Source organism: Carassius auratus, chromosome 11 (assembly GCF_003368295.1).
Source record: "Carassius auratus strain Wakin chromosome 11, ASM336829v1, whole genome shotgun sequence".
NCBI lineage: Eukaryota > Metazoa > Chordata > Actinopteri > Cypriniformes > Cyprinidae > Carassius > Carassius auratus.
In genome coordinates this window covers 1,725,998-1,741,934 of record NC_039253.1, presented here as the reverse complement: position 1 = coordinate 1,741,934, position 15,937 = coordinate 1,725,998, and the positions used below count along the sequence as shown (strand labels likewise).

The 15,937-nt window shown below is 35.7% G+C and overlaps 1 long non-coding RNA gene across 1 annotated transcript; it reads right to left on the bottom strand.

Annotated features, from left to right (window-relative positions):
* Positions 1-731: 731 nt before the first annotated feature.
* Positions 732-4,898, bottom strand: LOC113110732 (uncharacterized). The gene is made up of 3 exons (XR_003293191.1): positions 4,162-4,898; positions 3,048-3,142; positions 732-855 (listed from the first exon to the last, which is right to left on the bottom strand). It is a non-coding gene; the product is annotated as an uncharacterized LOC113110732 (long non-coding RNA).
* Positions 4,899-15,937: the final 11,039 nt, after the last annotated feature.

Genomic DNA, 15,937 nt, shown 5'->3' with positions numbered 1-15,937 from the left:
AGTCGTGGGGAGACTCTGTGTGTCTGTGTTTCAGGAAAACACGTGTCACGTGATGTTTTTTTCCAGCAGATGGCAAATCAATCGCGCCATCCTGATTCTGATGAGTACAAATGAAAGTGATTCTGCTGCTGCTTTTCTGTTAATAAACAAGGTTCATTTGCATATTGTAGCATAACAGTGAGCCTTCAGAACACTGATGCTGTGATATATACCATGCACTGAAAAATATATATATTTTGGACCAACTCAAAAATTTTACAGCCAAATATTTTTTTTTTTTTTTTTTTTTTTAATGGTTGGTTCAAATCAAACATTTTGATGAAATATTAATAAAAAAAATAGTATTTATTATTTTTATTATTAATAACTTAATGCATTTTATTCAGACACAAGCTAACAATGATACTTAGAAATGTTACTACATATACATATATATATATATATAGTAACATTTCTAAGTAACATTTTTAAGATTTTTCTACTGACAGATATTTCGTTTATAAATGTTATTTGTAGTAAAAAAAATATTTATTGTTTAAATTTTATTTTATTTTATTTTATTTTATTTTATTTTATTTTATTTTATTTTATTTTATTTTATTTTATTTTATTTTATTTTATTTTATTTTATTAGTACTTAGCAGAAAAGATGAATGGAATGTACCTAGAATCTTAAATCTCTCCATAACAACATTACATAACAGATGAGAAAACATCTGCACAAACAAACTTGCCTGTATTCAGCACGCTGTGTCTTTAATAAGAGCAGAAGAGAGACAGCAGACACAGGAGGGGTCGATATCACGGAGGTCTTTCCTGGAAACGATGCATCAGTGTTATTGTCCATCAGATTTACTGCAACACAGAATCACATTCATCACTGAGAGGACAATAGATTTCACTCTCCATTTCACCTCAGCTTTCGATTGCCTTCACTGTGAAATTAATCGATATAACCTTCGCCACCTCAAGTTAAATATGGAGATGTTTGCGGTCTCAGAGACGGAGCGGATGGTAATATGACTATATTTAGAGCACTGAGAAAGAGCGCAGTGATAAAGTTCTCTGAAAACCATCCGAGCGAATAACCTCTGGATGTCAGCCACTGTAAACTCAGCTTTCCCTGAGCGGGGAAATAATAAGCAACAGCTGCTGTTATTGTTTTGATCACGGCATGAAATTCTAGAGATCTCAGAAAACATGAAGGTCAAAGGTCAGCACAGCTATGATAACTGACCTCTCTGCACTACAGCTGAAGAGGATCAGATCTGATTTAAAGTCCCAGAACACATATCCATACTCAATAATGAGCATCGCATGCATGCTTTTTAGTGTAATGTTGCCCACATAAATGTGAAATAATAATGCATTTTAGTACTAATCATTATAACAGACTTAATATAACAACAAATAAATGTGCAATTTAAAAACATAGGCAATACTATGCATGCTTTCATCAATATCACATAAAAAATCAAATAAAAAATATTTAAAATAATTTAAATAGCGTTTATGCTGGTAAGGGTACAGTTTTTGACCTGTCGCTCACTATGATTTTTCTTTTTAGGCAGGACTTTTAATTTGCAAAATGAAAAAAGAAAAACCCATTTGCATATTGTTCTAAATGTAGTCTCATTGCTAAGCATTGTTTTTGTCATAAGGATGCATTCTTTCTTTAAGATATCAATGATTTCATTGGTGTCCCCTGATTATGTTATGTTTATGTCAGCCCTGTTACCCTCATCAAAAAACGCTTGTAAAACAATGTACGTTCAAGTGACATCACTTCCAGGATGTGACATCATCTCTCAACCAGGATTCCTACACTTAAAACACAAGCATGTTTTTTTTTTTCTCTAACTTCTCTAATCTTTTATTTTTGATGATTTATGAGGCTTGACTGAAAGGGGAACGTCATGAAGTGTCAATCCTGTTACCATTTTTAAAACGTAAATAGAAACAATTACTTCTCATGTTAAATGTAATCAATACCTACAAGTAAAATGCTTTTAAAGAAGCACATTTTTTGAAATCGTCAAACTTGTTACTGTCAGCCCTGTTACTTTTTGACATGTAGGTAACAGGGATGACATTAACTAGTTTTGACCCTGTTTTTAAAGATTGTCTGTTTAAAATACGAACATCCCTCAGTATATTATGGAGCTAATGCATATATAATTCAGTGGCATATGAGTCCTAATTAAACTATAGCATCTAGTAACACTTGTGTCGGTAACAGTGTTGACAAAAAAGCTTAAAATGCACCGATTTCGTGGATTGACCCGTGCATTAATACAGCAGATATGCACCTGCGGTTTGATTGACACCAGAGCCAGTCGCAGCAGATGTTGAAGGTCGCTTGATTTGTGCCTCTGCTTTCCCAAAGCTGTAGCCAAACTTTCCGGGGTTGAAAATAAATCAGAGTGATCACCAAAGGAAAGTACGCTCCATACTCGCTGCCCTTATTTAAATCAGGCTGTTTTTTGGCCCCCATGCGGCGCTTTCCTGCCGAGTCGCGTGTCACTCTGATATATAGACTCATTTCCACTGATGAAGAGCCAGACACACAGAGGACAAACCTGCTGAATCACTCAAAAGTTCAGCGTTTACATCGCACACGTGTCACGTACTCCATCCTGCCCTTAAACGTCTTTGAGACTGTCTGAAAGCAGCAAGAGTTTAACACACCCATGCACTATTAGAGCATTATCTGCCGAATGCATCTGTAATGATATCACACACATCTTAAACCATCCTGGACTTGAGTCTGCTTTGGCAACTCTTTTGTTATTGATCGAGTTCAGGTTGTTTTTATGGGACGATCACGACCCGTCCAGGTTCACGGAAGTCATTAATCGCTCATTTCCGTCGATGAGATTCGCTCGCAGCTTCCTTCCTCTGATTATCAATGGAAACTGCTTTCATTTTGCACAGTTGCTATGCATTTGGATTTTTGCCCTTGCTAAAAGGACACAGATTCAACTCTTGGATATGAACCGAGGTACAGAAACATTATTTGATTTTAAATGTAATTTATAATCTGTTACCTCGTTACTCGGCTGCATGATATCTGTGTGTCCACAGGCCTCTCAGGGATCCAGACCAGCATTTGGGAACATCATCCGTATTGGCACGAGAGTCACTGATGACGGACACAAACAAATCATCAGTGCCAATAAAATGGAAAAGGAAGCATTAAAAACTGTAGGCCAGAAGTCGCTATGAATTTGGTAGATGCTTTTTTAACCCAAAGTCACTTGCACTGCACTTGAAGTCAGGTTGGGATTCGAACCCATGACCTTCGCATGATCTACTGTTCAAACTACAGGAAAGCATGAGTGTTTTCACAATTTAATTGCTTGTTGAGTAACAGATTATTTGGTGTTAAATGGTATTAAATTATATATATATATATATATATATATATATATATATATATATATATATATAAATATATATTATTAGTATTCATAAAGTAAAAAAAATCAACAACAAAAAAAAGTATAAATTCAAAATGGTAAGAAATAAATAAAAAAAATAAAAAGTTGCAATTATCTTTTACATTATATTTAATATTATTATATATTTAATATTACTTAATATTTTTTTATAATATTTTGAATTTGTTTTTATTTTTATAGTTCCCATTTTATTTGTATTTTTTTTTTACATTTTCATTTTTTTAAATTCAAATTGTGTTGCTTTTGTCATATTTATTAATTCATAAAATATATCTGTCTATATTTTAGTATTTTGAATTAATATTTTAACAATTGATTTACCATTTTCATTTTAGTTTTAGCAATTTTGTTGTATGTTTTTTTTCATTTTATATGTCATAATATCTTATTTATAGTTTTTATTATTTCCGTTTTAGTTTTGGTAATTTAACTACTTTGAACTACTACTAAAGAAAAGTTGACTTGGCCACTATAGCATAAATAAAACAAGATGACGTTATATGAATTTTTGTCTTAACAGTTTTAGTTAATGATGATGATAACCCTGCTGTATGCAAAGATGCATTTGACACATGCTTGTATCTAAACATTATATTCAAGGTGTACATTTATCCTCGGGAATCGAACCCCATGGCTATGCTGTTAATCAGTTACAAGAAAACGTAAACACAGATGAATCTGTACTACTACTGCACCCCACCGCAGTGGATTGTGGGTAACGGCATACTCTTGGTGACCTCAGAAAAATCCCAGTTACAGTTCTGAAATCCCCGTCAGGTGCTTTCACTTCTCTTGTGTCGCTTTCGATTCCAGCCGCTGAATCACCAACACTGTAACTCCTACAGAAACACAGCAGCTGCGGCAAAACACATCGCAAGACACTTTCATTCCTACGAACGACAGACAGATCGTCACAAGATCGGAAGAAACGTAAAAGTTCAGCGAGAGTCGTTCCAAATGTCACTTTCCCTGCACAGTTTCACATCTCTATACGGTTTAACACTGAACAAAATATACACATATTAAATTAAATTTATGCATTTACCAAGACGCTTTTATCCAAAGCGACTTACAGTACATTCAGGCTAACAATTTTTACTTATCATGTGTTCCCGGGGATTCGAACCAACAACCTTGTGCTTGATAACGCAATGCTATTGCTATTATTAAACACACATATTAAACTCTTACTGCTGGAAATTACAATTTTCATTCGCACTTCTACATTGAAAATCTGATAATTTATTAAGAAATACTTCGTGCTTCTTGTATAATGACGAATTTACAAGCAGAATATTGTTTTTGTGTTGGTAATTTATGAAATATCTCTTTAACAAAATAAAAAACAAGACAAATAAGTTTGATATGAGTATAAAAATAATGAGAAATCTCAAATAAAAATTACAAAATATATTTTTTTAAAGATATATTATTTCAAAAAAAGTATTTAATTTGAGTTTTTTTTATTTTAGTATCACTGATACAATATTATAGATTTTATTTTTATTTTGAGTAAGTTTTTGTAATTTTTAATTGTTTTTATTAATTTTATATTCAATTTTTTTGTTATGTTTATTTTAGTTCATCAGGTAAAACTAAATGAAAATAAAAAAATGTATTCCTTGGCAACAAGCTGATATATATATTAATATTTAAATTTTTATTTTACTAAAATTATTTCTATTTTATTTCAGGTAACATTTATCTTATTTCAAGCAATGACATATTTTTAAGGGTTTAGTTGGCTTTTTTTTACAATAAAAAAAAATATTTCTAAAATATAAAACATTGCTCAAATATTGTTTCTGCTTTCTTCAAATGTTCTGTTTAATTCAGTGTGTTGCTGAACATTTCCCTGTAATTATTTCTGTAATTTCTGAGTAAGTAGATCCCACACCAGGTCTGTCATAGAAACACTTCCTTAAACAAGAATAATTTGAAAGCTTTTCCAAAACAGGAACGACCCACTGAACACATGTGAGCTCGGGAGTTTCCATTCTTTACACCCGTTTGACTATAATTAGGAATCAAAATGAGGTTTTACCTCTGTGTCTTTCATTCTGTTCTCCTTTTCATCTCTCTCTTTATTTTTCTTAGCAATGCATATTACTAATCAAAAATTACGGTAGGAAGTTTACTAAATATCTTCATGGAACATGATCTTTATGTGCTATATTCCAAGCAGCGATATTATTGTTAACTAAAACCATTAAATGTTTTTTTTTGTTGTTGTTGTTGAAATTTTGCATATAATAGTAAAGAAACACTTTCTAAAATATTAATAATATTTTATTATAGTAATGTTTTATTATGGTAATATTTACAATAGGAAATGATTGAGTAGATGTGTGATTATTTCTCATTTACTACAAAAAGCAAAAGTTTTGTGTCTTGTTTTTAACGGGGAATCAGAAATGCATGAGTGTATTTGCTTCCTGTGAGACGTGTCTGTATCTGTATGAAGATAAACACAGCAGCCTCTATCTTTCTCTCATCTCGTCTCCATCTTTCATCCATCTAAAATTTCTCAAAGCGTTCTAAAAGTAGGACAGAAAGTTTGGGATGTGTCTCGACGGCCTTGAGACAGAAACCTGCTCGTCTGAAATCCACATCGCGCCTGATCTTTACGCTTAACGGGATCTGAGAGCGATAAGACTGACAAACACGTCTCGTGTCTGAGTCTGACCATGCAGGGAGATTAAATTGACACTATAAGCGGGGGAAATGAAATAAAATAAATGTTTACTAGGAGAAATAAAAATGAAAAAAGTTCTAAAGTTCTAAAACTGAAAGGCATACATATATATATATTAAAAAATTAATATATTAAATGTATTAAATAAATTCAATGCACACAGACTGAAGTAGTTCAACCCACCAATAAAGTGTTCCTGTAGCTCAAGTGGTAGAGCATTGTGTTAACAAGGTTGGGGGTTCGAATCCCAGGGAACACATTATAGGAGAAAATTGTTAACCTGAATGCAATGTAAGTCGCTTTGGATAAAAGCATCTGTTAAAATGCATAAAAAAATGCATAAATGCAATTCACAATCTCAACAAATTAGAATATGGTGACATGCCAATCAACTCAAAACTGATCTGACAGTGGTCCAGAAGACAATCATTGACACCCTTCAAAAGGAGGGTAAGCCACAAACATTCATTGCCAAAGAAGCTGGCTGTTCACAGAGTGCTGTATCCAAGCATGTTGACTGGAAGGAAAAAGTGTAGAAGAAAAAGATGCACATCAACCGAGAGAACCGCAGCCGTATGAGCATTGTCAAGCAATATTGCAAGATAAATTCATAACATTTTTTTTTTTTCAATCCAGAAACAAGCTTTCATAATTAGGCTGTTTTTATAATATTGAAAAGCCAGTTTTCTAATAAACTAAGATTGCATTAATATTCTGCATTTTAAAACTAGGAAATACACATTTTCATTATGAAATATTTGCATGTTACATATTTGATGTCAAACATAAGCGTCAATCAACCTATGACCAATGACCTAAAAAACAACTTCCTTATTTAATGTCTGTCAAACACACACAATCACTCACTCACTCACTCTCTATCTCTCTCTCACACACACACACACACACACACACACACGTTTGCAGGGAGTTTTCTGTGACGTTACACTTCCCTTCTGAAATCAAAGGGGAATGTTGAGCTGAAGTAATCATGACTAGACTTTTCATAAGAAATTAACTTATACTTGAATTTCACCTGGTAGTAAATAATTTTGGAAAAAATGTAAGTGTCAAATGTATGATTTAATGTAAAAAAAAAAAATATATATATATATATATATATAAATACAGTACACACATATATATATTATGTAAACTATTTTTTTAATGTGATTAATTGTGATTTTATAAAATTTAAATTAAACTTGATTTTCATTTTAGTAATTAATTTGTTATGTGATTTTATCATCTTTTATTCATCTCAAGTTTTAACCTTTTAATTTTTTGTTTTATTTATTTTATTTCTATTGATTTGAGTGCTTGACCTTAAAGGGATAATTCACCCAATAATCAAAATTATGTTATTAATAACTCACCCTCATTTCGTTCTAAACCCGTGAGACCTCCGTTCATCTTCTGAACACAGTTTAAGATATTTTAGATTTAGTCCGAGAGCTCTCAGTCCCTCCATTGAAGCTGTGTGTACGGTCTACTGTCCATGTCCAGAAAGGTAAGAGAAACATCATCAAAGGAGTCCATGTGACATCAGAGGGTCATTTGGAATTTATTGAAGCATCGAAAATACATTTTGGTCCAAAAAAAGCAAAACTGCGACTTTATTCAGCATTGTCTTCTCTTCCGTGTCTGTTGTGAGAGAGTTCAAAACAAAGCAGTTTGTGATATCCGGTTCGGCAACGAATCATTCGATGTAACCGGATCTTTTTGAACCAGTTCACCAAATCGAACTGAATCGTTTTAAATGGTTCGCGTCTCCAATACGCATTAATCCACAAATTCCTTGAGCTGTTAACATTTTTAATGTGTCTGACACTCCCTCTGAGTCAAAACGAACCAATATCCCGGAGTAATTCATTGACTCAAACAGTACACTGACTGAACTGCTGTGAAGAGATGAAGATGAACACCGAGCCGAGCCAGATAACGAAAGAAAGACTGACTCGTTCACGAGTGAAGAACCGGTTGCATCGGTGTTCGGATCACCAGTAGTTCTCTCGGACAGTTCGATTCAATAAACTGGTTGAAGAAAACGGTTCATCGGTTCTTTTGCGCTCGACGTAATGGCGTCATTGGCGATGATTGTCCTTGATTCAAGCCTTTGGTTTACCCGCGCTCATTACACTAGCACAGAATCAGTTCAGAATCAATCACCAAAAGAATCAGTTCAGATCAGATGCTCTGTGTGTCGGTCTGCTTCACGCTGAATCACACATGCGCAGTATCATCAGCTCCTCGGTTCACGAATCAGACGCGTCTGACAGAAATGGTTCTTCACTCGAGAACGAGTCAATCTTTTTTATTAGTATTTTGAATTTCCTTTTATTTTTATTTTAGCTTTTAGTTTACATTGTAAGTTTATAAAAAATGTTTGTAATTCATTTGTAAAGTCTTTTTGTAATTTTTATATATATATATATATATATATTACTATTTAGGTTTAATTTAATTTTAGTTACTAATTTTCAACTTAAAATATTGAAAATCATTTATGAGTCTATACACACACACACACACACACACACACACATTAAATTAAGCCTTTAATTACATAGCCTAATAAACAATCATGCACATGCATAAAGCTTGCCACAGCGCAAAAGTAATGATTATGAATGTTTCAGGGAAAACAGTATGACTAAACTACATTAACATTTTAATAATGTGATAAACTAGATGCTCAGTATGCAGTGGTGGATTTCTGTGGTTCTGGTTCCTCTGCTGCTTAGTCAAGGGATCTAATGTCCTCCTCCTCGGACTCCGCTCTGTTTAGGGAGTCATTGTCAGAGGAGCGTCCTTGACCAGTTCAAAAGACAGCCGGACAGCGGATCGTCCCTGTAAATCACCTCTTTCTGGGGAAATCTAATGATCCGGACGTTTGAACTGATGGTGAAATGTGTGCTGCACTGCTATAGCACACTGACTGCAGGTCTACGTCCACTAACACTGCTAAAGACTGACACGGGCTGTTCATGCCTTGTTAATCTTACAAGTGCATGGTTCCTGGTATTACACTGCTGTGATGGTGATAGTGCGGTTGTGCAAAATACAGAACTGAACATTCGGCTCTCGTTCAATTCATGAGTGTGAATTTCAGTTGGCTGCAGCACACAGGATGTAGAATTGAATCATAGTATAGATCAATCAATCCACCCATCCATCCATCCATCCATCTACCTTCCATCTATCATCTATCCATCCATCCACCCATCCATTATCCAATTATCCAATTATCCATACATTATCCATCCATCTACCCATCCATACATAATCCATCCACCCATCTATCATCCACCCATCTATCATCCACCCATCCATCCATCAATCCACTTCCATCTATCATCCATCCATTCATCCATCCTTCCATATATCATCCATCCATCATCAATCCATCTATCCACCCATCCATTATCAAGTTATCCATCCATTATCCATCCATCCATCCAACCGTATATTATCCACCCACCCATCCATCCATCCATTATCCACCCATCTATCATCCACCCATCCATTCATTATCCACACATCCATCCATCCATCCATCCATCCATTATCCACCCATCTATCATCCACCCATCCATTCATTATCCACACATCCATCCATCCATCCATCCATCCATTATCCACCCATCTATCATCCACCCATCCATTCATTATCCACACATCCATCCATCCATCCACCCACCCATCTATTATCCACCCATCCATTCATTCATCCATCCTTCCATCTATCATCCATCCATCATCCATCTATCTTCCATCCATCAATCCATTCACCCATCCATTATCCAGCCATCCATCCATATATCACCCACCCATCCATCCATTATCCATCCATCATCCACCCATCCTTCCATCTATCATCCATCCATTCATCCTCCATCTTTCATCAAAAATTACAATTACTGTAGCTGTAGATGAATGTCAAAACATTTTAATTCTACTTTGATACATTCAAACAAAAAATGAAATTTGAATTTACTGCTAGAATTCAAATTCTGGAATTAACATGGAATGTAAAAGTCGTTCAATTCAACACTCAATTCACAAAAGATTGGAGTCTTTTTTATTTTGTTTTATGTTCTGGGTGAAGTCTCTTTTGGCTCACCAAGGCTGATCCACTGTATGATTTATATTATTTTTTCGGATTTACAGATTTATAGAAAGTTCAATAGAACAGCATTTCTTAGAATTTTTTCGTGTTTTCTGGAACGATCCTCTGGCAGTCATCAGCCAGCGCTGCTATTTGCAGATAAAACTCGGCCCAGTCGCTGCAGGTCTCTCCGTTCAGAAAGAGATGATCTGAAGGTGTGTTTCCTGCTATAACTTCACGCACCACCCGTCTAGTTTGACTTCCCTAAATAAGCACCACTTAATGAATGTCTGAGGAGCATTTTCAGTGACACGTCTCCGTTAACCAGCAACAAATCAACATGATATTTATGCACATGGGCCTGGAGACGTTTACTGGACATGTGCGGTTAAAATAGCAACTGTGGGAGCCCAGTCACAGACGCAAACATCTCAGTTTAAGAGCTGGCTTTTAACGCATCGCCCACCATAACAGGACACACGTGGAGAGAGAGAGAAGCGTGGTGGAGTCTTACTAATGTCAAGAGTCCATTAGAAAGAATTAGTTTCCTGTCTCCACCTACAGACAAACACATAAACAAGTTCACATACTTCCCAGTTACTAAACACTAAATGAAACTATCAATGTTGTATTTTCTTTCTTAAGTTGACATATTATTTTGGTTGAACCGGCGCTTTGAAATATTTACTCAAACGTTTATTCAAAACTTGTGCCAATTTAAAGCATGCTGAAAGTTTATTGTGCCTTAACATGCATGCATTTAAAATCATAAAGCTAAATTTCTCGACACAATTTGCAACAAAGCCGCTCATAAATGCATATAAAAACACTTTTAGCCGTACACGGCTGCCTACACAAACACGCATGTGTAAATACTGACCGTTTCAGCGAGCGCCAGCACACATGTACACAACCACAGCTTCATCCACATTCACGCTCTTCTGGCAAAGCTCCTGCTGAACTCAAGCATCCAGTGGCGTATCCTCTCTGACCTGGCCACGGACTGCTCTGAATGACAATGGATTATTTTCTTCCCTCAAACTTGAGGCTGACTGTCAGTGGAAGAGGAGACGCCACACGGCCTTTCCCACTAAAATCCAGATGTGCACAAACAACAATGAAAGAAAGGTCATACTCGCACTCTTAGGTGTCCAAGTGAAACCTGTTATTAACATTCTTCTTTGTTTAGGAATGGGATTGGACGTGGATGGCTTTCTCTGGGCCGCAGTCCAACGCATGCCTCAGAGAAATCATCTAGAATTATATACACAATGAGCCGAGGGATGCTGACGCTGGACGGAGGTTTTTATACTCTATGTTAAAAGAAAGTTTAACTTGAAATAAGTGCAGTAGATTGGATGAAGGGATGGATACAAAGAAAGAATGATGGATGGATGAATGGATACAAAGACGGACAGATGGATTGATGGACACAAAGACAGAATGATGGATGGATGGATGGATGGATGAATTGATGGACAGATACAAAGAAAGAATGATCAATGGATGGATGGATACAAAGACAGAATATTTGATGGATGGATGATGGATGGATGGACGGATATAAAGACAGAATGATCAAGGGATGGACGGATAGAAAGCGAATGATGGATAGATGGATGGATGGATGATACAAAGAAAGAATGATGGATGGATGGATGGATGGATGAATTTATAGATGGATGGATACAAAAGACGGACAGATGGATTGATGGATTGATGGACACAAAGAAAGAATGATGGATGGATGGATGGGTGAATTGATGGACAGATACAAAGAAAGAATGATCAATGGATGGATTGATACAAAGACAGAATAATAGATGGATGGATGATGGATGGATGTACGGATACAAAGACGGACAGATGGATTGATGGACACAGAGACAGAATGATGGATGGATGGATAGATGAATAGATGGACAGATACAAAGAAAGAATGATCAATGGATGGATGGATACAAAGACAGAATAATAGATGGATGGATTGATGGACAGATACAAAGAAAGAATGATCAATGGATGGGTGGATGGATGGATGAATGGAGGGATGGATGACAGATAAAAAGATGGATGTTGGATGGACAGATACAAAGACAAAAAGATGTATGGATGGATGACAGATACAGAAATAGAACAATGGATGAATGGAGAGATACACAGAAAGAACAACAGGATGACTGATGGACAGATAGATGAATGACCAGACAAGTAGATAAAATGATAGAATGATGGATAGATGGATAAATATATGGGTGGATGGATGAATGCATGGATGAGAGATGGATAGAAGGATGACAGGAGGATGAATGGATGGATGGACAGATACAAAGAAAGAATGATCAATGGATGGATGGATACAAAGACAGAATAATAGATGGATGGATGATGGATGGATGGACAGATACAAGGACGGACAGATGGATTGATGGACACAGACAGAATGATGGACAATGATCAATGGATGGATGGATGGAGGGATGGATGACCGATAAAGAGATAGAACGATGGATGTTGGATGGACAGATACAAAGACAGAATGATGGATGGATGGATGGATAGATGAATTGATGGACAGATACAAAGAAAGAATGATCAATGGATGGATGGATCGATGACAGATAAAGAGATAGAACGATGGATGTTGGATGGACAGATACAAAGACAGAATGATGGATAGATGGATGGGGAGATAGAAGGATGAAGGGATACCATGACAGATGGATGGATACAAAAACAGAATGATGGATGGATGATGGATGGACAAATACAAAGACAAAAAGATGTATGGATGGATGACAGATACAGAAATAGAACAATGGATGAATAGAGAGATACGCAGAAAGAACAACAGAATGACTGATGGACAGATAGATGAATGACCAGACAAGTAGATAAAATGATAGAATGATGGATAGATGGATAAATATACGGGTGGATGGATGAATGCATGGCTGAGAGATGGATAGAAGGATGACAGGAGGATGAATGGATGGATGGACAGACACAAAAGACAGAATGATAGAAGGATGGATGGAGTCAAAGACGGATGGATGGATACAAAAACAGAATGATGGATGGATGGACAGATTGATGCATGGATGACATATATAAAGATAGAACAATGGTTGGTTGGATGAACAGATACAAAGACAGAATGATGGACAGATGGATGGAGAGAGGATGAATGAATGAATACAATGAAATATGGGTAGATGGATGGATAGATAGAAAAATGGATGGATGGGCAAATACAAAGACAGAACAATAGAAGGATGGACAGATTAATTAAAGCACAGGTACAAATATAAAATGATGGACACGTGGTTGACAGATAGATAAAAAGATGGAATGATTGATATAAACAAATAGAGAAGATCTAGTTGATATATTTGATCATTATTGCATTACATGCGTTTCTTTGTTTTGCAATTCAGTAAATTCCACTTGCTCTCATTCCTGTTTTTCAGTTCTGAATTTTTCCCAGCTCTTGCAACGTCTGTTGAAAAAGATGCTTCACACTCTTGAATAATCAAGCTGTCAGGATACTGTGTGTCAAGAGAAGGAGGAATAGGGAGGAATGAACTAATATTTCAGATTGGCACACTAATGAGACAGAAAAGGATCTCTTTTACTCACACTCAAGAGATAATGTAACAAGAGCTGAGAGTGAGCAATGAGTTTATCCATCTTCTGCTCTAAAACTCTTTCCTCTTCAAGCCAACTAACAGGTTTATCTCAGACTGGTGCAAGTGAATAGCCACACTGTCTACAAAGTTAGCTGAATGCTAAGTAAGTTGGTTTTTAGTACGTTTTTGAGCAGGACATGGCACATGGGGTGGTCACCCGTCTGGTTTTAGGTCAGACATTCCTGTTTTTAAATACCAGAGCGTTCCTTTGTCTCTATCTTTCTTCTGTTGAACACAAAGAAGATATTTAATGTTGAATGTTGAATGTTAAGAAACAAACAGTTGTCAGAAGCCACTGATTTCCATAGTATTTAAAAATATATATATTTTTAATAATATTCTTTCCATAAATTAATTTTTGGGTGAACTATCCCTTTAAGAACACTAGTTTATACTTTATACAATGGTAAACAGTAAATAAAAGAATGATTGCGTTGCACAAATCGACTCTATTCATTCATAAAGACTAAACTCAAAAATGCATATTTGCATACTACTCTAACTATTTATAGCCTTTTTAATGACTCAAAAATTAAGAGTATTGTGGTAGTACACATACCCATTATGTCACTCGCTTAGTTCCTGAATGAATCAGTAATTTTAAATGAATCAGTTGAACTGGTAAATTAATAATTAACTTAATAATATTTATTATTTAGTGCAACCTAGCGGGTGTAGTTTCATAGTTTCAGTGTATAATTTCATAGTTCTATATTCAGTCTATATTATATGTAAAACATCAATCACATAAATATTTTTAAGCATTTGTAATTGCAGTGTAAATGCATTCATGGCATCTCTGAGCTGCATTAAACTGTCTGCATAAATGCATCTAAATGCAACTTCAGATGCAGCTTCTGTGCCACTTCTGCAGTGCAAAGATGAATTTTGTTGTTATTACCTTCATTTGATTGCCATTCACCATATAATGTATTATTATCCAAGTTGCATCAGCAACTTATTTGTATTTATATTTTTAAAGAAAATGCATTTATTCAGCAAGGGTATGTTAAATGGACAAAAAGTGATAGTAATGCCTCAAACACTGTTAGAAAAGAAAAGTAGCACATGGATCATGTGACTAATGTCTGGTGTAATTCAGCTCTGATCACAACATTAATTTTTATTTATTTTTAAATTGTAATAATACTTCACAAGATTTTTCTGTATTTTTGATCTTAACGCAGCCTGATGAGCATAAAAAACGTATTTCTTCCAGAACATTTGGCCCTATAAGTAAAAAAAATAAATGCTTAAGTCAATTTAAGGAGTTAAATATCGCTCTTTAATGCAAGTTAATTTCTGTAAACGGATTCTTTTTCAGTTTTTATCCTGGCTTCACTGAAATCCTCCATTTGGGCTTATAGAAAGTCCACCTATGTTCAGACCTGTCTGTAGTTCTGTTGAACCCCGTCCTGATCCTGTATCTGACTAAACAACCGGTGTGTGACTCCTGAAGCGTGTCAAACTGAACAACCTTTGCCAAGACCTTTGTTCAGGCACAAAAACACAGAAGAGCTTTTTATCAACACATCACGTTATCAGCTGATTGAATCCTCCTCGTCCTAAACAAGTCTGTCTAGCACACAAAAGACTGGCCTGTCTGCTTCTCTTTCCCCCTCTCTCTTGTCGAAATCCGTTTTGGTCCTCTGAGTTGTTTTTGTTCTCTCCTCCCTCCCTCCCTCCCGTGCTCCAGTTTTCGGCGGATTTGACAGCAATCCAGCATCTGAGAGCCATCGTTCACATGAGTGCCTAGTTTCTCGTGTCACGAGGACAAAAAAGCAACACTCATTTCCATTTCACAGACTCCGTTCGCAGCACAGGAGTGAAAAAGAGAGACTGTACCATGTGATGATTTCATCCGTCATGTGAATCGTGGCCCAAAGAGATTCCTGCAGGCCTCTTTTTGACATCAGAGCTAAAAATAGAGCGGTTTGGTGACTGGGCGAGAGGACATTAATCATGCAAAGGAGGAAGAAGAAGA